This window comes from Eleutherodactylus coqui, chromosome 11 (genome assembly GCF_035609145.1).
Source record: "Eleutherodactylus coqui strain aEleCoq1 chromosome 11, aEleCoq1.hap1, whole genome shotgun sequence".
NCBI classification, from domain to species: Eukaryota; Metazoa; Chordata; class Amphibia; order Anura; family Eleutherodactylidae; genus Eleutherodactylus; species Eleutherodactylus coqui.
Genome location: NC_089847.1, coordinates 57,294,965 through 57,321,358, shown reverse-complemented (window position 1 = coordinate 57,321,358; position 26,394 = coordinate 57,294,965). Strand labels below are relative to the sequence as shown.

The window sequence follows — 26,394 nt, the reverse complement described above, 5'->3', positions numbered from 1 at the left end:
CGAACCCACATTTGGAAAACAGTCGTGATGATTCTTAGGCTTCATTTTCTTTCCACATGCAACAGCGCCGTACATCAGACATTGGCTCAGCAGGTCTTGTTTTACATCCAACGTGATGACCCATGCTAATGGCATAAATACTAAACATTCAGTCCTCTCTGCTTCTCATTTATGTTGGCATTTCCCTAGCATTCCCTAAATCTGTCAATTCTGCCTTCTATCTAACTTTTAAAGTAAAACAGGCCACAATGCATGCAAGGCAAATGCATGGATTACATACCTATGGAGAAATTATCCATGTCTTTTCCAAAAAGGATCGTCCCAAGCCGATTTCATTTAGAATTGTCACGATGCAAAATGACAGAGAACTGCATGCTGCTGCCAAGTATGTGATGGGACTCGACTTCCTTGCTGTTCTATAGTGGTAGCCACCTGAAACTACATGCTGCATAGGATCTGTTCACACTTAATTTGCCATCTCTGTGACAAATAGCAAAACTTAGAACCACTCCTCAAAATCATCCTACATTTAAAAATTCTTCTCCTGGATCATCCTTGCCATCTTTCTGGTTTTCCACAGTTTTGCTCATGGGCGCTGTGGCTTAGTTGGTTAAAGCGCCTGTCTAGTAAACAGGAGATCCTGAGTTCAACTCTCAGCAGTGCCTTGTTCTCTTATCGTGCTCAATAATCAGCTCTTTTTTCCAAAAGGGAGATGTTCACTAGCCAATGACATTAAAGATGCTCGTCCCACATCCCTAGAATACTCCACCCGAGTGGCAAAGAGTCAGCTCTGGTTTAGTTTTAACAAGTAGATGGTTGCAACGTTTTGCAAAATGTAGAATGGCATAAGGCACGATAAATTAGAGGTGCCAATTCACTATTGCCTGACTGATACGCTACATAATGCCTGTAAATATGTTTAGAGACTTCAATAGCATCCTTCTTGAACGGTGATGGTAAATTTTCTTCCTCGGGGCATTGCTTGCGCTGAGCATAGAGAATTTTCCAAAAAGGAATCATACGACGAGGATGGGATTCGAACCCATGCATGCAGAGCACAATGGATTAGCAGTCCATCGCCTTAACCACTTGGCCACCCCATCAACAAAAGTACCTTTACCGAACCCACATTTGGAAAACAGTCGTGATGATTCTTAGGCTTCATTTTCTTTCCACATGCAACAGCGCCGTACATCAGACATTGGCTCAGCAGGTCTTGTTTTACATCCAACGTGATGACCCATGCTAATGGCATAAATACTAAACATTCAGTCCTCTCTGCTTCTCATTTATGTTGGCATTTCCCTAGCATTCCCTAAATCTGTCAATTCTGCCTTCTATCTAACTTTTAAAGTAAAACAGGCCACAATGCATGCAAGGCAAATGCATGGATTACATACCTATGGACAAATTATCCATGTCTTTTCCAAAAAGGATCGTCCCAAGCCGATTTCATTTAGAATCGTCACGATGCAAAATGACAGAGAACTGCATGCTGCTGCCAAGTATGTGATGGGACTCGACTTCCTTGCTGTTCTATAGTGGTAGCCACCTGAAACTACATGCTGCATAGGATCTGTTCACACTTAATTTGCCATCTCTGTGACAAATAGCAAAACTTAGAACCACTCCTCAAAATCATCCTACATTTAAAAATTCTTCTCCTGGATCATCCTTGCCATCTTTCTGGTTTTCCACAGTTTTGCTCATGGGTGCTGTGGCTTGGTTGGTTAAAGCGCCTGTCTAGTAAACAGGAGATCCTGAGTTCAACTCTCAGCAGTGCCTTGTTCTCTTATCGTGCTCAATAATCAGCTCTTTTTTCCAAAAGGGAGATGTTCACTAGCCAATGACATTAAAGATGCTCGTCCCACATCCCTAGAATACTCCACCCGAGTGGCAAAGAGTCAGCTCTGGTTTAGTTTTAACAAGTAGATGGTTGCAACGTTTTGCAAAATGTAGAATGGCATAAGGCACGATAAATTAGAGGTGCCAATTCACTATTGCCTGACTGATACGCTACATAATGCCTGTAAATATGTTTAGAGACTTCAATAGCATCCTTCTTGAACGGTGATGGTAAATTTTCTTCCTCGGGGCATTGCTTGCGCTGAGCATAAAGAATTTTCCAAAAAGGAATCATACGACGAGGATGGGATTCGAACCCATGCATGCAGAGCACAATGGATTAGCAGTCCATCGCCTTAACCACTCGGCCACCCCGTCAACAAAAGTACCTTTACCGAACCCACATTTGGAAAACAGTCGTGATGATTCTTAGGCTTCATTTTCTTTCCACATGCAACAGCGCCGTACATCAGACATTGGCTCAGCAGGTCTTGTTTTACATCCAACGTGAAGACCCATGCTAATGGCATAAATACTAAACATTCAGTCCTCTCTGCTTCTCATTTATGTTGGCATTTCCCTAGCATTCCCTAAATCTGTCAATTCTGCCTTCTATCTAACTTTTAAAGTAAAACAGGCCACAATTCATGCAAGGCAAATGCATGGATTACATACCTATGGAGAAATTATCCATGTCTTTTCCAAAAAGGATCGTCCCAAGCCGATTTCATTTAGAATTGTCACGATGCAAAATGACAGAGAACTGCATGCTGCTGCCAAGTATGTGATGGGACTCGACTTCCTTGCTGTTCTATAGTGGTAGCCACCTGAAACTACATGCTGCATAGGATCTGTTCACACTTAATTTGCCATCTCTGTGACAAATAGCAAAACTTAGAACCACTCCTCAAAATCATCCTACATTTAAAAATTCTTCTCCTGGATCATCCTTGCCATCTTTCTGGTTTTCCACAGTTTTGCTCATGGGTGCTGTGGCTTAGTTGGTTAAAGCGCCTGTCTAGTAAACAGGAGATCCTGAGTTCAACTCTCAACCTTGTTCTCTTATTCTGCTCAATAATCAGCTTTTTTTTCCAAAAGGGAGATGTTCACTAGCCAATGACATTAAAGATGCTCGTCCCACATCCCTAGAATACTCCACCCGAGTGGCAAAGAGTCAGCTCTGGTTTAGTTTTAACAAGTAGATGGTTGCAACGTTTTGCAAAATGTAGGATGGCATAAGGCACGATAAATTAGAGGTGCCGATTCACTATTGCCTGACTGATACGCTACATAATGCCTGTAAATATGTTTAGAGACTTCAATAGCATCCTTCTTGAACGGTGATGGTAAATTTTCTTCCTCGGGGCATTGCTTGCACTGAGCATAGAGAATTTTCCAAAAAGGAATCATACGACGAGGATGGGATTCGAACCCATGCGTGCAGAGCACAATGGATTAGCAGTCCATCGCCTTAACCACTCGGCCACCCCGTCAACAAAAGTACCTTTACCGAACCCACATTTGGAAAACAGTCGTGATGATTCTTAGGCTTCATTTTCTTTCCACATGCAACAGCGCCGTACATCAGACATTGGCTCAGCAGGTCTTGTTTTACATCCAACGTGAAGACCCATGCTAATGGCATAAATACTAAACATTCAGTCCTCTCTGCTTCTCATTTATGTTGGCATTTCCCTAGCATTCCCTAAATCTGTCAATTCTGCCTTCTATCTAACTTTTAAAGTAAAACAGGCCACAATTCATGCAAGGCAAATGCATGGATTACATACCTATGGACAAATTATCCATGTCTTTTCCAAAAAGGAACGTCCCAAGCCGATTTCATTTAGAATTGTCACGATGAAAAATGACAGAGAACTGCATGCTGCTGCCAAGTATGTGATGGGACTCGACTTCCTTGCTGTTCTATAGTGGTAGCCACCTGAAACTACATGCTGCATAGGATCTGTTCACACTTAATTTGCCATCTCTGTGACAAATAGCAAAACTTAGAACCACTCCTCAAAATCATCCTACATTTAAAAATTCTTCTCCTGGATCATCCTTGCCATCTTTCTGGTTTTCCACAGTTTTGCTCATGGGTGCTGTGGCTTAGTTGGTTAAAGCGCCTGTCTAGTAAACAGGAGATCCTGAGTTCAACTCTCAACCTTGTTCTCTTATTCTGCTCAATAATCAGCTTTTTTTTCCAAAAGGGAGATGTTCACTAGCCAATGACATTAAAGATGCTCGTCCCACATCCCTAGAATACTCCACCCGAGTGGCAAAGAGTCAGCTCTGGTTTAGTTTTAACAAGTAGATGGTTGCAACGTTTTGCAAAATGTAGGATGGCATAAGACACGATAAATTAGAGGTGCCGATTCACTATTGCCTGACTGATACGCTACATAATGCCTGTAAATATGTTTAGAGACTTCAATAGCATCCTTCTTGAACGGTGATGGTAAATTTTCTTCCTCGGGGCATTGCTTGCGCTGAGCATAGAGAATTTTCCAGAAAGGAATCATACAACGAGGATGGGATTCGAACCCATGCGTGCGGAGCACAATGGATTAGCAGTCCATCGCCTTAACCACTCGGCCACCCCGTCAACAAAAGTACCTTTACCGAACCCACATTTGGAAAACAGTCGTGATGATTCTTAGGCTTCATTTTCTTTCCACATGCAACAGCGCCGTACATCAGACATTGGCTCAGCAGGTCTTGTTTTACATCCAACGTGAAGACCCATGCTAATGGCATAAATACTAAACATTCAGTCCTCTCTGCTTCTCATTTATGTTGGCATTTCCCTAGCATTCCCTAAATCTGTCAATTCTGCCTTCTATCTAACTTTTAAAGTAAAACAGGCCACAATTCATGCAAGGCAAATGCATGGATTACATACCTATGGACAAATTATCCATGTCTTTTCCAAAAAGGAACGTCCCAAGCCGATTTCATTTAGAATTGTCACGATGAAAAATGACAGAGAACTGCATGCTGCTGCCAAGTATGTGATGGGACTCGACTTCCTTGCTGTTCTATAGTGGTAGCCACCTGAAACTACATGCTGCATAGGATCTGTTCACACTTAATTTGCCATCTCTGTGACAAATAGCAAAACTTAGAACCACTCCTCAAAATCATCCTACATTTAAAAATTCTTCTCCTGGATCATCCTTGCCATCTTTCTGGTTTTCCACAGTTTTGCTCATGGGTGCTGTGGCTTAGTTGGTTAAAGCGCCTGTCTAGTAAACAGGAGATCCTGAGTTCAACTCTCAACCTTGTTCTCTTATTCTGCTCAATAATCAGCTTTTTTTTCCAAAAGGGAGATGTTCACTAGCCAATGACATTAAAGATGCTCGTCCCACATCCCTAGAATACTCCACCCGAGTGGCAAAGAGTCAGCTCTGGTTTAGTTTTAACAAGTAGATGGTTGCAACGTTTTGCAAAATGTAGGATGGCATAAGACACGATAAATTAGAGGTGCCGATTCACTATTGCCTGACTGATACGCTACATAATGCCTGTAAATATGTTTAGAGACTTCAATAGCATCCTTCTTGAACGGTGATGGTAAATTTTCTTCCTCGGGGCATTGCTTGCGCTGAGCATAGAGAATTTTCCAGAAAGGAATCATACAACGAGGATGGGATTCGAAGCCATGCGTGCGGAGCACAATGGATTAGCAGTCCATCGCCTTAACCACTCGGCCACCCCGTCAACAAAAGTACCTTTACCGAACCCACATTTGGAAAACAGTCGTGATGATTCTTAGGCTTCATTTTCTTTCCACATGCAACAGCGCTGTACATCAGACATTGGCTCAGCAGGTCTTGTTTTACATCCAACGTGAAGACCCATGCTAATGGCATAAATACTAAACATTCAGTCCTCTCTGCTTCTCATTTATGTTGGCATTTCCCTAGCATTCCCTAAATCTGTCAATTCTGCCTTCTATCTAACTTTTAAAGTAAAACAGGCCACAATTCATGCAAGGCAAATGCATGGATTACATACCTATGGACAAATTATCCATGTCTTTTCCAAAAAGGATCGTCCCAAGCCGATTTCATTTAGAATTGTCACGATGCAAAATGACAGAGAACTGCATGCTGCTGCCAAGTATGTGATGGGACTCGACTTCCTTGCTGTTCTATAGTGGTAGCCACCTGAAACTACATGCTGCATAGGATCTGTTCACACTTAATTTGCCATCTCTGTGACAAATAGCAAAACTTAGAACCACTCCTCAAAATCATCCTACATTTAAAAATTCTTCTCCTGGATCATCCTTGCCATCTTTCTGGTTTTCCACAGTTTTGCTCATGGGAGCTGTGGCTTAGTTGGTTAAAGCGCCTGTCTAGTAAACGGGAGATCCTGAGTTCAACTCTCAGCAGTGCCTTGTTCTCTTATTCTGCTCAATAATCAGCTCTTTTTTCCAAAAGGGAGATGTTCACTAGCCAATGACATTAAAGATGCTCGTCCCACATCCCTAGAATACTCCACCCGAGTGGCAAAGAGTCAGCTCTGGTTTAGTTTTAACAAGTAGATGGTTGCAACGTTTTGCAAAATGTAGGATGGCATAAGGCACGATAAATTAGAGGTGCCGATTCACTATTGCCTGACTGATACGCTACATAATGCCTGTAAATATGTTTAGAGACTTCAATAGCATCCTTCTTGAACGGTGATGGTAAATTTTCTTCCTCGGGGCATTGCTTGCGCTGAGCATAGAGAATTTTCCAAAAAGGAATCATACGACGAGGATGGGATTCGAACCCATGCGTGCAGAGCACAATGGATTAGCAGTCCATTGTCAACAAAAGTGCCTTTACCGAACCCACATTTGGAAAACAGTCGTGATGATTCTTAGGCTTCATTTTCTTTCCACATGCAACAGCGCCGTACATCAGACATTGGCTCAGCAGGTCTTGTTTTACATCCAACGTGATGACCCATGCTAATGGCATAAATACTAAACATTCAGTCCTCTCTGCTTCTCATTTATGTTGGCATTTCCCTAGCATTCCCTAAATCTGTCAATTCTGCCTTCTATCTAACTTTTAAAGTAAAAAAGGCCACAATTCATGCAAGGCAAATGCATGGATTACATACCTATGGAGAAATTATCCATGTCTTTTCCAAAAAGGATCGTCCCAAGCCGATTTCATTTAGAATTGTCACGATGCAAAATGACAGAGAACTGCATGCTGCTGCCAAGTATGTGATGGGACTCGACTTCCTTGCTGTTCTATAGTGGTAGCCACCTGAAACTACATGCTGCATAGGATCTGTTCACACTTAATTTGCCATCTCTGTGACAAATAGCAAAACTTAGAACCACTCCTCAAAATCATCCTACATTTAAAAATTCTTCTCCTGGATCATCCTTGCCATCTTTCTGGTTTTCCACAGTTTTGCTCATGGGAGCTGTGGCTTAGTTGGTTAAAGCGCCTGTCTAGTAAACGGGAGATCCTGAGTTCAACTCTCAGCAGTGCCTTGTTCTCTTATTCTGCTCAATAATCAGCTCTTTTTTCCAAAAGGGAGATGTTCACTAGCCAATGACATTAAAGATGCTCGTCCCACATCCCTAGAATACTCCACCCGAGTGGCAAAGAGTCAGCTCTGGTTTAGTTTTAACAAGTAGATGGTTGCAACGTTTTGCAAAATGTAGGATGGCATAAGGCACGATAAATTAGAGGTGCCGATTCACTATTGCCTGACTGATACGCTACATAATGCCTGTAAATATGTTTAGAGACTTCAATAGCATCCTTCTTGAACGGTGATGGTAAATTTTCTTCCTCGGGGCATTGCTTGCGCTGAGCATAGAGAATTTTCCAAAAAGGAATCATACGACGAGGATGGGATTCGAACCCATGCGTGCAGAGCACAATGGATTAGCAGTCCATCGCCTTAACCACTCGGCCACCCCATCAACAAAAGTACCTTTACCGAACCCACATTTGGAAAACAGTCGTGATGATTCTTAGGCTTCATTTTCTTTCCACATGCAACAGCGCCGTACATCAGACATTGGCTCAGCAGGTCTTGTTTTACATCCAACGTGATGACCCATGCTAATGGCATAAATACTAAACATTCAGTCCTCTCTGCTTCTCACTTATGTTGGCATTTCCCTAGCATTCCCTAAATCTGTCAATTCTGCCTTCTATCTAACTTTTAAAGTAAAACAGGCCACAATGCATGCAAGGCAAATGCATGGATTACATACCTATGGACAAATTATCCATGTCTTTTCCAAAAAGGATCGTCCCAAGCCGATTTCATTTAGAATCGTCACGATGCAAAATGACAGAGAACTGCATGCTGCTGCCAAGTATGTGATGGGACTCGACTTCCTTGCTGTTCTATAGTGGTAGCCACCTGAAACTACATGCTGCATAGGATCTGTTCACACTTAATTTGCCATCTCTGTGACAAATAGCAAAACTTAGAACCACTCCTCAAAATCATCCTACATTTAAAAATTCTTCTCCTGGATCATCCTTGCCATCTTTCTGGTTTTCCACAGTTTTGCTCATGGGTGCTGTGGCTTGGTTGGTTAAAGCGCCTGTCTAGTAAACAGGAGATTCTGAGTTCAACTCTCAGCAGTGCCTTGTTCTCTTATCGTGCTCAATAATCAGCTCTTTTTTCCAAAAGGGAGATGTTCACTAGCCAATGACATTAAAGATGCTCGTCCCACATCCCTAGAATACTCCACCCGAGTGGCAAAGAGTCAGCTCTGGTTTAGTTTTAACAAGTAGATGGTTGCAACGTTTTGCAAAATGTAGAATGGCATAAGGCACGATAAATTAGAGGTGCCAATTCACTATTGCCTGACTGATACGCTACATAATGCCTGTAAATATGTTTAGAGACTTCAATAGCATCCTTCTTGAACGGTGATGGTAAATTTTCTTCCTCGGGGCATTGCTTGCGCTGAGCATAGAGAATTTTCCAAAAAGGAATCATACGACGAGGATGGGATTCAAACCCATGCATGCAGAGCACAATGGATTAGCAGTCCATCGCCTTAACCACTCGGCCACCCCGTCAACAAAAGTACCTTTACCGAACCCACATTTGGAAAACAGTCGTGATGATTCTTAGGCTTCATTTTCTTTCCACATGCAACAGCGCCGTACATCAGACATTGGCTCAGCAGGTCTTGTTTTACATCCAACGTGAAGACCCATGCTAATGGCATAAATACTAAACATTCAGTCCTCTCTGCTTCTCATTTATGTTGGCATTTCCCTAGCATTCCCTAAATCTGTCAATTCTGCCTTCTATCTAACTTTTAAAGTAAAACAGGCCACAATTCATGCAAGGCAAATGCATGGATTACATACCTATGGAGAAATTATCCATGTCTTTTCCAAAAAGGATCGTCCCAAGCCGATTTCATTTAGAATTGTCACGATGCAAAATGACAGAGAACTGCATGCTGCTGCCAAGTATGTGATGGGACTCGACTTCCTTGCTGTTCTATAGTGGTAGCCACCTGAAACTACATGCTGCATAGGATCTGTTCACACTTAATTTGCCATCTCTGTGACAAATAGCAAAACTTAGAACCACTCCTCAAAATCATCCTACATTTAAAAATTCTTCTCCTGGATCATCCTTGCCATCTTTCTGGTTTTCCACAGTTTTGCTCATGGGTGCTGTGGCTTAGTTGGTAAAGCGCCTGTCTAGTAAACAGGAGATCCTGAGTTCAACTCTCAACCTTGTTCTCTTATTCTGCTCAATAATCAGCTTTTTTTTCCAAAAGGGAGATGTTCACTAGCCAATGACATTAAAGATGCTCGTCCCACATCCCTAGAATACTCCACCCGAGTGGCAAAGAGTCAGCTCTGGTTTAGTTTTAACAAGTAGATGGTTGCAACGTTTTGCAAAATGTAGGATGGCATAAGGCACGATAAATTAGAGGTGCCGATTCACTATTGCCTGACTGATACGCTACATAATGCCTGTAAATATGTTTAGAGACTTCAATAGCATCCTTCTTGAACGGTGATGGTAAATTTTCTTCCTCGGGGCATTGCTTGCGCTGAGCATAGAGAATTTTCCAAAAAGGAATCATACAACAAGGATGGGATTCAAACCCATGCGTGCAGAGCACAATGGATTAGCAGTCCATCGCCTTAACCACTCGGCCACCCCATCAACAAAAGTACCTTTACCGAACCCACATTTGGAAAACAGTCGTGATGATTCTTAGGCTTCATTTTCTTTCCACATGCAACAGCGCCGTACATCAGACATTGGCTCAGCAGGTCTTGTTTTACATCCAACGTGATGACCCATGCTAATGGCATAAATACTAAACATTCAGTCCTCTCTGCTTCTCATTTATGTTGGCATTTCCCTAGCATTCCCTAAATCTGTCAATTCTGCCTTCTATCTAACTTTTAAAGTAAAAAAGGCCACAATTCATGCAAGGCAAATGCATGGATTACATACCTATGGACAAATTATCCATGTCTTTTCCAAAAAGGATCGTCCCAAGCCGATTTCATTTAGAATTGTCACGATGCAAAATGACAGAGAACTGCATGCTGCTGCCAAGTATGTGATGGGACTCGACTTCCTTGCTGTTCTATAGTGGTAGCCACCTGAAACTACATGCTGCATAGGATCTGTTCACACTTAATTTGCCATCTCTGTGACAAATAGCAAAACTTAGAACCACTCCTCAAAATCATCCTACATTTAAAAATTCTTCTCCTGGATCATCCTTGCCATCTTTCTGGTTTTCCACAGATTTGCTCATGGGAGCTGTGGCTTAGTTGGTTAAAGCGCCTGTCTAGTAAACGGGAGATCCTGAGTTCAACTCTCAGCAGTGCCTTGTTCTCTTATTCTGCTCAATAATCAGCTCTTTTTTCCAAAAGGGAGATGTTCACTAGCCAATGACATTAAAGATGCTCGTCCCACATCCCTAGAATACTCCACCCGAGTGGCAAAGAGTCAGCTCTGGTTTAGTTTTAACAAGTAGATGGTTGCAACGTTTTGCAAAATGTACAATGGCATAAGGCACGATAAATTAGAGGTGCCAATTCACTATTGCCTGACTGATACGCTACATAATGCCTGTAAATATGTTTAGAGACTTCAATAGCATCCTTCTTGAACGGTGATGGTAAATTTTCTTCCTCGGGGCATTGCTTGCGCTGAGCATAGAGAATTTTCCAAAAAGGAATCATACGACGAGGATGGGATTCGAACCCATGCATGCAGAGCACAATGGATTAGCAGTCCATCGCCTTAACCACTCGGCCACCCCGTCAACAAAAGTACCTTTACCGAACCCACATTTGGAAAACAGTCGTGATGATTCTTAGGCTTCATTTTCTTTCCACATGCAACAGCGCCGTACATCAGACATTGGCTCAGCAGGTCTTGTTTTACATCCAACGTGAAGACCCATGCTAATGGCATAAATACTAAACATTCAGTCCTCTCTGCTTCTCATTTATGTTGGCATTTCCCTAGCATTCCCTAAATCTGTCAATTCTGCCTTCTATCTAACTTTTAAAGTAAAACAGGCCACAATTCATGCAAGGCAAATGCATGGATTACATACCTATGGACAAATTATCCATGTCTTTTCCAAAAAGGATCGTCCCAAGCCGATTTCATTTAGAATTGTCACGATGCAAAATGACAGAGAACTGCATGCTGCTGCCAAGTATGTGATGGGACTCGACTTCCTTGCTGTTCTATAGTGGTAGCCACCTGAAACTACATGCTGCATAGGATCTGTTCACACTTAATTTGCCATCTCTGTGACAAATAGCAAAACTTAGAACCACTCCTCAAAATCATCCTACATTTAAAAATTCTTCTCCTGGATCATCCTTGCCATCTTTCTGGTTTTCCACAGTTTTGCTCATGGGTGCTGTGGCTTAGTTGGTTAAAGCGCCTGTCTAGTAAACAGGAGATCCTGAGTTCAACTCTCAACCTTGTTCTCTTATTCTGCTCAATAATCAGCTTTTTTTTCCAAAAGGGAGATGTTCACTAGCCAATGACATTAAAGATGCTCGTCCCACATCCCTAGAACACTCCACCCGAGTGGCAAAGAGTCAGCTCTGGTTTAGTTTTAACAAGTAGATGGTTGCAACGTTTTGCAAAATGTAGGATGGCATAAGGCACGATAAATTAGAGGTGCCGATTCACTATTGCCTGACTGATACGCTACATAATGCCTGTAAATATGTTTAGAGACTTCAATAGCATCCTTCTTGAACGGTGATGGTAAATTTTCTTCCTCGGGGCATTGCTTGCGCTGAGCATAGAGAATTTTCCAAAAAGGAATCATACGACGAGGATGGGATTCGAACCCATGCGTGCAGAGCACAATGGATTAGCAGTCCATTGTCAACAAAAGTACATTTACCGAACCCACATTTGGAAAACAGTCGTGATGATTCTTAGGCTTCATTTTCTTTCCACATGCAACAGCGCCGTACATCAGACATTGGCTCAGCAGGTCTTGTTTTACATCCAACGTGATGACCCATGCTAATGGCATAAATACTAAACATTCAGTCCTCTCTGCTTCTCATTTATGTTGGCATTTCCCTAGCATTCCCTAAATCTGTCAATTCTGCCTTCTATCTAACTTTTAAAGTAAAACAGGCCACAATTCATGCAAGGCAAATGCATGGATTACATACCTATGGACAAATTATCCATGTCTTTTCCAAAAAGGATCGTCCCAAGCCGATTTCATTTAGAATTGTCACGATGCAAAATGACAGAGAACTGCATGCTGCTGCCAAGTATGTGATGGGACTCGACTTCCTTGCTGTTCTATAGTGGCAGCCACCTGAAACTACATGCTGCATAGGATCTGTTCACACTTAATTTGCCAACTCTGTGACAAATAGCAAAACTTAGAACCACTCCTCAAAATCATCCTACATTTAAAAATTCTTCTCCTGGATCATCCTTGCCATCTTTCTGGTTTTCCACAGTTTTGCTCATGGGTGCTGTGGCTTAGTTGGTTAAAGCGCCTGTCTAGTAAACAGGAGATCCTGAGTTCAACTCTCAACCTTGTTCTCTTATTCTGCTCAATAATCAGCTCTTTTTTCCAAAAGGGAGATGTTCACTAGCCAATGACATTAAAGATGCTCGTCCCACATCCCTAGAATACTCCACCCGAGTGGCAAAGAGTCAGCTCTGGTTTAGTTTTAACAAGTAGATGGTTGCAACGTTTTGCAAAATGTAGGATGGCATAAGGCACGATAAATTAGAGGTGCCGATTCACTATTGCCTGACTGATACGCTACATAATGCCTGTAAATATGTTTAGAGACTTCAATAGCATCCTTCTTGAACGGTGATGGTAAATTTTCTTCCTCGGGGCATTGCTTGCGCTGAGCATAGAGAATTTTCCAAAAAGGAATCATACGACGAGGATGGGATTCGAACCCATGCGTGCAGAGCACAATGGATTAGCAGTCCATTGTCAACAAAAGTACCTTTACCGAACCCACATTTGGAAAACAGTCGTGATGATTCTTAGGCTTCATTTTCTTTCCACATGCAACAGCGCCGTACATCAGACATTGGCTCAGCAGGTCTTGTTTTACATCCAACGTGATGACCCATGCTAATGGCATAAATACTAAACATTCAGTCCTCTCTGCTTCTCATTTATGTTGGCATTTCCCTAGCATTCCCTAAATCTGTCAATTCTGCCTTCTATCTAACTTTTAAAGTAAAACAGGCCACAATTCATGCAAGGCAAATGCATGGATTACATACCTATGGACAAATTATCCATGTCTTTTCCAAAAAGGAACGTCCCAAGCCGATTTCATTTAGAATTGTCACGATGCAAAATGACAGAGAACTGCATGCTGCTGCCAAGTATGTGATGGGACTCGACTTCCTTGCTGTTCTATAGTGGCAGCCACCTGAAACTACATGCTGCATAGGATCTGTTCACACTTAATTTGCCAACTCTGTGACAAATAGCAAAACTTAGAACCACTCCTCAAAATCATCCTACATTTAAAAATTCTTCTCCTGGATCATCCTTGCCATCTTTCTGGTTTTCCACAGTATTGCTCATGGGCGCTGTGGCTTAGTTGGTTAAAGCGCCTGTCTAATAAACAGGAGATCCTGAGTTCAACTCTCAGCAGTGACTTGTTCTCTTATTCTGCTCAATAATCAGCTTTTTTTTCCAAAAGGGAGATGTTCACTAGCCAATGACATTAAAGATGCTCGTCCCGCATCCCTAGAATACTCCACCCGAGTGGCAAAGAGTCAGCTCTGGTTTAGTTTTAACAAGTAGATGGTTGCAACGTTTTGCAAAATGTACAATGGCATAAGGCACGATAAATTAGAGTTGCCAATTCACTATTGCCTGACTGATACGCTACATAATGCCTGTAAATATGTTTAGAGACTTCAATAGCATCCTTCTTGAACGGTGATGGTAAATTTTCTTCCTCGGGGCATTGCTTGCGCTGAGCATAGAGAATTTTCCAAAAAGGAATCATACGACGAGGATGGGATTCGAACCCATGCATGCAGAGCACAATGGATTAGCAGCCCATCGCCTTAACCACTCGGCCACCCCGTCAACAAAAGTACCTTTACCGAACCCACATTTGGAAAACAGTCGTGATGATTCTTAGGCTTCATTTTCTTTCCACATGCAACAGCGCCGTACATCAGACATTGGCTCAGCAGGTCTTGTTTTACATCCAACGTGAAGACCCATGCTAATGGCATAAATACTAAACATTCAGTCCTCTCTGCTTCTCATTTATGTTGGCATTTCCCTAGCATTCCCTAAATCTGTCAATTCTGCCTTCTATCTAACTTTTAAAGTAAAACAGGCCACAATTCATGCAAGGCAAATGCATGGATTACATACCTATGGACAAATTATCCATGTCTTTTCCAAAAAGGATCGTCCCAAGCCGATTTCATTTAGAATTGTCACGATGCAAAATGACAGAGAACTGCATGCTGCTGCCAAGTATGTGATGGGACTCGACTTCCTTGCTGTTCTATAGTGGTAGCCACCTGAAACTACATGCTGCATAGGATCTGTTCACACTTAATTTGCCATCTCTGTGACAAATAGCAAAACTTAGAACCACTCCTCAAAATCATCCTACATTTAAAAATTCTTCTCCTGGATCATCCTTGCCATCTTTCTGGTTTTCCACAGTTTTGCTCATGGGTGCTGTGGCTTAGTTGGTTAAAGCGCCTGTCTAGTAAACAGGAGATCCTGAGTTCAACTCTCAACCTTGTTCTCTTATTCTGCTCAATAATCAGCTTTTTTTTCCAAAAGGGAGATGTTCACTAGCCAATGACATTAAAGATGCTCGTCCCACATCCCTAGAACACTCCACCCGAGTGGCAAAGAGTCAGCTCTGGTTTAGTTTTAACAAGTAGATGGTTGCAACGTTTTGCAAAATGTAGGATGGCATAAGGCACGATAAATTAGAGGTGCCGATTCACTATTGCCTGACTGATACGCTACATAATGCCTGTAAATATGTTTAGAGACTTCAATAGCATCCTTCTTGAACGGTGATGGTAAATTTTCTTCCTCGGGGCATTGCTTGCGCTGAGCATAGAGAATTTTCCAAAAAGGAATCATACGACGAGGATGGGATTCGAACCCATGCGTGCAGAGCACAATGGATTAGCAGTCCATTGTCAACAAAAGTACATTTACCGAACCCACATTTGGAAAACAGTCGTGATGATTCTTAGGCTTCATTTTCTTTCCACATGCAACAGCGCCGTACATCAGACATTGGCTCAGCAGGTCTTGTTTTACATCCAACGTGATGACCCATGCTAATGGCATAAATACTAAACATTCAGTCCTCTCTGCTTCTCATTTATGTTGGCATTTCCCTAGCATTCCCTAAATCTGTCAATTCTGCCTTCTATCTAACTTTTAAAGTAAAACAGGCCACAATTCATGCAAGGCAAATGCATGGATTACATACCTATGGACAAATTATCCATGTCTTTTCCAAAAAGGATCGTCCCAAGCCGATTTCATTTAGAATTGTCACGATGCAAAATGACAGAGAACTGCATGCTGCTGCCAAGTATGTGATGGGACTCGACTTCCTTGCTGTTCTATAGTGGCAGCCACCTGAAACTACATGCTGCATAGGATCTGTTCACACTTAATTTGCCAACTCTGTGACAAATAGCAAAACTTAGAACCACTCCTCAAAATCATCCTACATTTAAAAATTCTTCTCCTGGATCATCCTTGCCATCTTTCTGGTTTTCCACAGTTTTGCTCATGGGTGCTGTGGCTTAGTTGGTTAAAGCGCCTGTCTAGTAAACAGGAGATCCTGAGTTCAACTCTCAACCTTGTTCTCTTATTCTGCTCAATAATCAGCTCTTTTTTCCAAAAGGGAGATGTTCACTAGCCAATGACATTAAAGATGCTCGTCCCACATCCCTAGAATACTCCACCCGAGTGGCAAAGAGTCAGCTCTGGTTTAGTTTTAACAAGTAGATGGTTGCAACGTTTTGCAAAATGTAGGATGGCATAAGGCACGATAAATTAGGGGTGCCGATTCACTATTGCCTGACTGATATGCTACATAATGCCTGTAAATATGTTTAGAGACTTCAATAGCATCCTTCTTGAACGGTGATGGTAAATTTTCTTCCTCGGGGCATTGCTTGCGCTGAGCATAGAGAATTTTCCAAAAAGGAATCATACGACGAGGATGGGATTCGAACCCATGCGTGCAGAGCACAATGGATTAGCAGTCCATTGTCAACAAAAGTACCTTTACCGAACCCACATTTGGAAAACAGTCGTGATGATTCTTAGGCTTTATTTTCTTTCCACATGCAACAGCGCCGTACATCAGACATTGGCTCAGCAGGTCTTGTTTTACATCCAACGTGATGACCCATGCTAATGGCATAAATACTAAACATTCAGTCCTCTCTGCTTCTCATTTATGTTGGCATTTCCCTAGCATTCCCTAAATCTGTCAATTCTGCCTTCTATCTAACTTTTAAAGTAAAACAGGCCACAATTCATGCAAGGCAAATGCATGGATTACATACCTATGGACAAATTATCCATGTCTTTTCCAAAAAGGATCGTCCCAAGCCGATTTCATTTAGAATTGTCACGATGCAAAATGACAGAGAACTGCATGCTGCTGCCAAGTATGTGATGGGACTCGACTTCCTTGCTGTTCTATAGTGGCAGCCACCTGAAACTACATGCTGCATAGGATCTGTTCACACTTAATTTGCCAACTCTGTGACAAATAGCAAAACTTAGAACCACTCCTCAAAATCATCCTACATTTAAAAATTCTTCTCCTGGATCATCCTTGCCATCTTTCTGGTTTTCCACAGTATTGCTCATGGGCGCTGTGGCTTAGTTCGTTAAAGCGCCTGTCTAGTAAATAGGAGATCCTGAGTTCAACTCTCAGCAGTGACTTGTTCTCTTATTCTGCTCAATAATCAGCTTTTTTTTCCAAAAGGGAGATGTTCACTAGCCAATGACATTAAAGATGCTCGTCCCGCATCCCTAGAATACTCCACCCGAGTGGCAAAGAGTCAGCTCTGGTTTAGTTTTAACAAGTAGATGGTTGCAACGTTTTGCAAAATGTAGGATGGCATAAGGCACGATAAATTAGAAGTGCCGATTCACTATTGCCTGACTGATACGCTACATAATGCCTGTAAATATGTTTAGAGACTTCAATAGCATCCTTCTTGAACGGTGATGGTAAATTTTCTTCCTCGGGGCATTGCTTGCGCTGAGCATAGAGAATTTTCCAAAAAGGAATCATACGACGAGGATGGGATTCGAACACATGCGTGCAGAGCACAATGGATTAGCAGTCCATCGCCTTAACCACTCGGCCACCCCGTCAACAAAAGTACCTTTACCGAACCCACATTTGGAAAACAGTCGTGATGATTCTTAGGCTTCATTTTCTTTCCACATGCAACAGCGCCGCACATCAGACATTGGCTCAGCAGGTCTTGTTTTACATCCAACGTGATGACCCATGCTAATGGCATAAATACTAAACATTCAGTCCTCTCTGCTTCTCATTTATGTTGGCATTTCCCTAGCATTCCCTAAATCTGTAAATTCTGCCTTCTATCTAACTTTTAAAGTAAAACAGGCCACAATGCATGCAAGGCAAATGCATGGATTACATACCTATGGACAAATTATCCATGTCTTTTCCAAAAAGGATCGTCTCAAGCCGATTTCATTTAGAATCGTCACGATGCAAAATGACAGAGAACTGCATGCTGCTGCCAAGTATGTGATGGGACTCGACTTCCTTGCTGTTCTATAGTGGTAGCCACCTGAAACTACATGCTGCATAGGATCTGTTCACACTTAATTTGCCATCTCTGTGACAAATAGCAAAACTTAGAACCACTCCTCAAAATCATCCTACATTTAAAAATTCTTCTCCTGGATCATCCTTGCCATCTTTCTGGTTTTCCACAGTTTTGCTCATGGGTTCTGTGGCTTGGTTGGTTAAAGCGCCTGTGTAGTAAACAGGAGATCCTGAGTTCAACTCTCAGCAGTGCCTTGTTCTCTTATCGTGCTCAATAATCAGCTCTTTTTTCCAAAAGGGAGATGTTCACTAGCCAATGACATTAAAGATGCTCGTCCCACATCCCTAGAATACTCCACCCGAGTGGCAAAGAGTCAGCTCTGGTTTAGTTTTAACAAGTAGATGGTTGCAACGTTTTGCAAAATGTAGAATGGCATAAGGCACGATAAATTAGAGGTGCCGATTCACTATTGCCTGACTGATACGCTACATAATGCCTGTAAATATGTTTAGAGACTTCAATAGCATCCTTCTTGAACGGTGATGGTAAATTTTCTTCCTCGGGGCATTGCTTGCGCTGAGCATAGAGAATTTTCCAAAAAGGAATCATACGACGAGGATGGGATTCAAACCCATGCGTGCAGAGCACAATGGATTAGCAGTCCATCGCCTTAACCACTCGGCCACCCCGTCAACAAAAGTACCTTTACCGAACCCACATTTGGAAAACAGTCGTGATGATTCTTAGGCTTCATTTTCTTTCCACATGCAACAGCGCCGTACATCAGACATTGGCTCAGCAGGTCTTGTTTTACATCCAACGTGATGACCCATGCTAATGGCATAAATACTAAACATTCAGTCCTCTCTGCTTCTCATTTATGTTGGCATTTCCCTAGCATTCCCTAAATCTGTCAATTCTGCCTTCTATCTAACTTTTAAAGTAAAACAGGCCACAATTCATGCAAGGCAAATGCATGGATTACATACCTATGGACAAATTATCCATGTCTTTTCCAAAAAGGATCGTCCCAAGCCGATTTCATTTAGAATTGTCACGATGCAAAATGACAGAGAACTGCATGCTGCTGCCAAGTATGTGATGGGACTCGACTTCCTTGCTGTTCTATAGTGGCAGCCACCTGAAACTACATGCTGCATAGGATCTGTTCACACTTAATTTGCCAACTCTGTGACAAATAGCAAAACTTAGAACCACTCCTCAAAATCATCCTACATTTAAAAATTCTTCTCCTGGATCATCCTTGCCATCTTTCTGGTTTTCCACAGTTTTGCTCATGGGTGCTGTGGCTTAGTTGGTTAAAGCGCCTGTCTAGTAAACAGGAGATCCTGAGTTCAACTCTCAACCATGTTCTCTTATTCTGCTCAATAATCAGCTCTTTTTTCCAAAAGGGAGATGTTCACTAGCCAATGACATTAAAGATGCTCGTCCCACATCCCTAGAATACTCCACCCGAGTGGCAAAGAGTCAGCTCTGGTTTAGTTTTAACAAGTAGATGGTTGCAACGTTTTGCAAAATGTAGGATGGCATAAGGCACGATAAATTAGAGGTGCCGATTCACTATTGCCTGACTGATACGCTACATAATGCCTGTAAATATGTTTAGAGACTTCAATAGCATCCTTCTTGAACGGTGATGGTAAATTTTCTTCCTCGGGGCATTGCTTGCGCTGAGCATAGAGAATTTTCCAAAAAGGAATCATACGACGAGGATGGGATTCGAACCCATGCGTGCAGAGCACAATGGATTAGCAGTCCATTGTCAACAAAAGTACCTTTACCGAACCCACATTTGGAAAACAGTCGTGATGATTCTTAGGCTTCATTTTCTTTCCACATGCAACAGCGCCGTACATCAGACATTGGCTCAGCAGGTCTTGTTTTACATCCAACGTGATGACCCATGCTAATGGCATAAATACTAAACATTCAGTCCTCTCTGCTTCTCATTTATGTTGGCATTTCCCTAGCATTCCCTAAATCTGTCAATTCTGCCTTCTATCTAACTTTTAAAGTAAAACAGGCCACAATTCATGCAAGGCAAATGCATGGATTACATACCTATGGACAAATTATCCATGTCTTTTCCAAAAAGGATCGTCCCAAGCCGATTTCATTTAGAATTGTCACGATGCAAAATGACAGAGAACTGCATGCTGCTGCCAAGTATGTGATGGGACTCGACTTCCTTGCTGTTCTATAGTGGCAGCCACCTGAAACTACATGCTGCATAGGATCTGTTCACACTTAATTTGCCAACTCTGTGACAAATAGCAAAACTTAGAACCACTCCTCAAAATCATCCTACATTTAAAAATTCTTCTCCTGGATCATCCTTGCCATCTTTCTGGTTTTCCACAGTTTTGCTCATGGGTGCTGTGGCTTAGTTGGTTAAAGCGCCTGTCTAGTAAACAGGAGATCCTGAGTTCAACTCTCAACCTTGTTCTCTTATTCTGCTCAATAATCAGCTCTTTTTTCCAAAAGGGAGATGTTCACTAGCCAATGACATTAAAGATGCTCGTCCCACATCCCTAGAATACTCCACCCGAGTGGCAAAGAGTCAGCTCTGGTTTAGTTTTAACAAGTAGATGGTTGCAACGTTTTGCAAAATGTAGGATGGCATAAGGCACGATAAATTAGAGGTGCCGATTCACTATTGCCTGACTGATACGCTACATAATGCCTGTAAATATGTTTAGAGACTTCAATAGCATCCTTCTTGAACGGTGATGGTAAATTTTCTTCCTCGGGGCATTGCTTGCGCTGAGCATAGAGAATTTTCCAAAAAGGAATCATACGACGAGGATGGGATTCGAACCCATGCGTGCAGAGCACAATGGATTAGCAGTCCATTGTCAACAAAAGTACCTTTACCGAACCCACATTTGGAAAACAGTCGTGATGATTCTTAGGCTTCATTTTCTTTCCACATGCAACAGCGCCGTACATCAGACATTGGCTCAGCAGGTCTTGTTTTACATCCAACGTGATGACCCATGCTAATGGCATAAATACTAAACATTCAGTCCTCTCTGCTTCTCATTTATGTTGGCATTTCCCTAGCATTCCCTAAATCTGTCAATTCTGCCTTCTATCTAACTTTTAAAGTAAAACAGGCCACAATTCATGCAAGGCAAATGCATGGATTACATACCTATGGACAAATTATCCATGTCTTTTCCAAAAAGGATCGTCCCAAGCCGATTTCATTTAGAATTGTCACGATGCAAAATGACAGAGAACTGCATGCTGCTGCCAAGTATGTGATGGGACTCGACTTCCTTGCTGTTCTATAGTGGCAGCCACCTGAAACTACATGCTGCATAGGATCTGTTCACACTTAATTTGCCAACTCTGTGACAAATAGCAAAACTTAGAACCACTCCTCAAAATCATCCTACATTTAAAAATTCTTCTCCTGGATCATCCTTGCCATCTTTCTGGTTTTCCACAGTATTGCTCATGGGCGCTGTGGCTTAGTTGGTTAAAGCGCCTGTCTAATAAACAGGAGATCCTGAGTTCAACTCTCAGCAGTGACTTGTTCTCTTATTCTGCTCAATAATCAGCTTTTTTTTCCAAAAGGGAGATGTTCACTAGCCAATGACATTAAAGATGCTCGTCCCGCATCCCTAGAATACTCCACCCGAGTGGCAAAGAGTCAGCTCTGGTTTAGTTTTAACAAGTAGATGGTTGCAACGTTTTGCAAAATGTAGGATGGCATAAGGCACGATAAATTAGAAGTGCCGATTCACTATTGCCTGACTGATACGCTACATAATGCCTGTAAATATGTTTAGAGACTTCAATAGCATCCTTCTTGAACGGTGATGGTAAATTTTCTTCCTCGGGGCATTGCTTGCGCTGAGCATAGAGAATTTTCCAAAAAGGAATCATACGACGAGGATGGGATTCAAACACATGCGTGCAGAGCACAATGGATTAGCAGTCCATCGCCTTAACCACTCGGCCACCCCGTCAACAAAAGTACGTTTACCGAACCCACATTTGGAAAACAGTCGTGATGATTCTTAGGCTTCATTTTCTTTCCACATGCAACAGCGCCGCACATCAGACATTGGCTCAGCAGGTCTTGTTTTACATCCAACGTGATGACCCATGCTAATGGCATAAATACTAAACATTCAGTCCTCTCTGCTTCTCATTTATGTTGGCATTTCCCTAGCATTCCCTAAATCTGTCAATTCTGCCTTCTATCTAACTTTTAAAGTAAAACAGGCCACAATGCATGCAAGGCAAATGCATGGATTACATACCTATGGACAAATTATCCATGTCTTTTCCAAAAAGGATCGTCCCAAGCTGATTTCATTTAGAATCGTCACGATGCAAAATGACAGAGAACTGCATGCTGCTGCCAAGTATGTGATGGGACTCGACTTCCTTGCTGTTCTATAGTGGTAGCCACCTGAAACTACATGCTGCATAGGATCTGTTCACACTTAATTTGCCATCTCTGTGACAAATAGCAAAACTTAGAACCACTCCTCAAAATCATCCTACATTTAAAAATTCTTCTCCTGGATCATCCTTGCCATCTTTCTGGTTTTCCACAGTTTTGCTCATGGGTGCTGTGGCTTGGTTGGTTAAAGTGCCTGTCTAGTAAACAGGAGATCCTGAGTTCAACTCTCAGCAGTGCCTTGTTCTCTTATCGTGCTCAATAATCAGCTCTTTTTTCCAAAAGGGAGATGTTCACTAGCCAATGACATTAAAGATGCTCGTCCCACATCCCTAGAATACTCCACCCGAGTGGCAAAGAGTCAGCTCTGGTTTAGTTTTAACAAGTAGATGGTTGCAACGTTTTGCAAAATGTAGAATGGCATAAGGCACGATAAATTAGAGGTGCCAATTCACTATTGCCTGACTGATACGCTACATAATGCCTGTAAATATGTTTAGAGACTTCAATAGCATCCTTCTTGAACGGTGATGGTAAATTTTCTTCCTCGGGGCATTGCTTGCGCTGAGCATAGAGAATTTTCCAAAAAGGAATCATACGACGAGGATGGGATTCGAACCCATGCGTGCAGAGCACAATGGATTAGCAGTCCATCGCCTTAACCACTCGGCCACCCCGTCAACAAAAGTACCTTTACCGAACCCACATTTGGAAAACAGTCGTGATGGTTCTTAGGCTTCATTTTCTTTCCACATGCAACAGCGCCGTACATCAGACATTGGCTCAGCAGGTCTTGTTTTACATCCAACGTGAAGACCCATGCTAATGGCATAAATACTAAACATTCAGTCCTCTCTGCTTCTCATTTATGTTGGCATTTCCCTAGCATTCCCTAAATCTGTCAATTCTGCCTTCTATCTAACTTTTAAAGTAAAACAGGCCACAATTCATGCAAGGCAAATGCATGGATTACATACCTATGGAAAAATTATCCATGTCTTTTCCAAAAAGGATCGTCCCAAGCCGATTTCATTTAGAATTGTCACGATGCAAAATGACAGAGAACTGCATGCTGCTGCCAAGTATGTGATGGGACTCGACTTCCTTGCTGTTATATAGTGGTAGCCACCTGAAACTACATGCTGCATAGGATCTGTTCACACTTAATTTGCCATCACTGTGACAAATAGCAAAACTTAGAACCACTCCTCAAAATCATCCTACATTTAAAAATTCTTCTCCTGGATCATCCTTGCCATCTTTCTGGTTTTCCACAGTTTTGCTCATGGGTGCTGTGGCTTAGTTGGTTAAAGCGCCTGTCTAGTAAACAGGAGATCCTGAGTTCAACTCTCAACCTTGTTCTCTTATTCTGCTCAATAATCAGCTCTTTTTTCCAAAAGGGAGATGTTCACTAGCCAATGACATTAAAGATGCTCGTCCCACATTCCTAGAATACTCCACCCGAGTGCCAAAGAGTCAGCTCTGGTTTAGTTTTAACAAGTAGATGGTTGCAACGTTTTGCAAAATGTAGGATGGCATAAGGCACGATAAATTAGAGGTGCCGATTCACTATTGCCTGACTGATACGCTACATAATGCCTGTAAATATGTTTAGAGACTTCAATAGCATCCTTCTTGAACGGTGATGGTAAATTTTCTTCCTCGGGGCATTGCTTGCGCTGAGCATAGAGAATTTTCCAAAAAGGAATCATACGACGAGGATGGGATTCGAACCCATGCGTGCAGAGCACAATGGATTAGCAGTCCATCGCCTTAACCACTCGGCCACCCCGTCAACAAAAGTACCTTTACCGAACCCATATTTGGAAAACAGTCGTGATGATTCTTAGGCTTCATTTTCTTTCCACATGCAACAGCGCCGTACATCAGACATTGGCTCAGCAGGTCTTGTTTTACATCCAACGTGATGACCCATGCTAATGGCATAAATACTAAACATTCAGTCCTCTCTGCTTCTCATTTATGTTGGCATTTCCCTAGCATTCCCTAAATCTGTCAATTCTGCCTTCTATCTAACTTTTAAAGTAAAACAGGCCACAATTCATGCAAGGCAAATGCATGGATTACATACCTATGGACAAATTATCCATGTCTTTTCCAAAAAGGATCGTCCCAAGCCGATTTCATTTAGAATTGTCACGATGCAAAATGACAGAGAACTGCATGCTGCTGCCAAGCATGTGATGGGACTCGACTTCCTTGCTGTTCTATAGTGGTAGCCACCTGAAACTACATGCTGCATAGGATCTGTTCACACTTAATTTGCCATCTCTGTGACAAATAGCAAAACTTAGAACCACTCCTCAAAATCATCCTACATTTAAAAATTCTTCTCCTGGATCATCCTTGCCATCTTTCTGGTTTTCCACAGTTTTGCTCATGGGTGCTGTGGCTTAGTTGGTTAAAGCGCCTGTCTAGTAAACAGGAGATCCTGAGTTCAACTCTCAACCTTGTTCTCTTATTCTGCTCAATGATCAGCTTTTTTTTCCAAAAGGGAGATGTTCACTAGCCAATGACATTAAAGATGCTCGTCCCACATTCCTAGAATACTCCACCCGAGTGGCAAAGAGTCAGCTCTGGTTTAGTTTTAACAAGTAGATGGTTGCAACGTTTTGCAAAATGTAGGATGGCATAAGGCACGATAAATTAGAGGTGCCAATTCACTATTGCCTGACTGATACGCTACATAATGCCTGTAAATATGTTTAGAGACTTCAATAGCATCCTTCTTGAACGGTGATGGTAAATTTTCTTCCTCGGGGCATTGCTTGCGCTGAGCATAGAGAATTTTCCAAAAAGTAATCATACGACGAGGATGGGATTCGAACCCATGCGTGCAGAGCACAATGGATTAGCAGTCCATCGCCTTAACCACTCGGCCACCCCGTCAACAAAAGTACCTTTACCGAACCCATATTTGGAAAACAGTCGTGATGATTCTTAGGCTTCATTTTCTTTCCACATGCAACAGCGCCGTACATCAGACATTGGCTCAGCAGGTCTTGTTTTACATCCAACGTGATGACCCATGCTAATGGCATAAATACTAAACATTCAGTCCTCTCTGCTTCTCATTTATGTTGGCATTTCCCTAGCATTCCCTAAATCTGTCAATTCTGCCTTCTATCTAACTTTTAAAGTAAAACAGGCCACAATTCATGCAAGGCAAATGCATGGATTACATACCTATGGACAAATTATCCATGTCTTTTCCAAAAAGGATCGTCCCAAGCCGATTTCATTTAGAATTGTCACGATGCAAAATGACAGAGAACTGCATGCTGCTGCCAAGCATGTGATGGGACTCGACTTCCTTGCTGTTCTATAGTGGTAGCCACCTGAAACTACATGCTGCATAGGATCTGTTCACACTTAATTTGCCATCTCTGTGACAAATAGCAAAACTTAGAACCACTCCTCAAAATCATCCTACATTTAAAAATTCTTCTCCTGGATCATCCTTGCCATCTTTCTGGTTTTCCACAGTTTTGCTCATGGGCGCTGTGGCTTGGTTGGTTAAAGCGCCTGTCTAGTAAACAGGAGATCCTGAGTTCAACTCTCAGCAGTGCCTTGTTCTCTTATCGTGCTCAATAATCAGCTCTTTTTTCCAAAAGGGAGATGTTCACTAGCCAATGACATTAAAGATGCTCGTCCCACATCCCTAGAATACTCCACCCGAGTGGCAAAGAGTCAGCTCTGGTTTAGTTTTAACAAGTAGATGGTTGCAACGTTTTGCAAAATGTAGAATGGCATAA

General features: G+C 42.1%; 5 non-coding genes across 5 annotated transcripts; 1 reads left to right on the top strand and 4 right to left on the bottom strand.

The window, feature by feature from the left end:
- Positions 1–591: 591 nt before the first annotated feature.
- On the top strand, positions 592–665 carry TRNAT-AGU (transfer RNA threonine (anticodon AGU)). Its single transcript has one exon. It is a non-coding gene; the product is annotated as a tRNA-Thr (tRNA).
- A 2,591-nt stretch (positions 666–3,256) lies between these two features.
- TRNAS-GCU (transfer RNA serine (anticodon GCU)) lies at positions 3,257–3,338 on the bottom strand. Its single transcript has one exon. It is a non-coding gene; the product is annotated as a tRNA-Ser (tRNA).
- A 19,878-nt stretch (positions 3,339–23,216) lies between these two features.
- TRNAS-GCU (transfer RNA serine (anticodon GCU)) lies at positions 23,217–23,298 on the bottom strand. The gene has a single exon. It is a non-coding gene; the product is annotated as a tRNA-Ser (tRNA).
- Positions 23,299–24,331: 1,033 nt separating this feature from the next.
- Positions 24,332–24,413, bottom strand: TRNAS-GCU (transfer RNA serine (anticodon GCU)). Its single transcript has one exon. It is a non-coding gene; the product is annotated as a tRNA-Ser (tRNA).
- Positions 24,414–25,446: 1,033 nt separating this feature from the next.
- TRNAS-GCU (transfer RNA serine (anticodon GCU)) lies at positions 25,447–25,528 on the bottom strand. Its single transcript has one exon. It is a non-coding gene; the product is annotated as a tRNA-Ser (tRNA).
- Positions 25,529–26,394: the final 866 nt, after the last annotated feature.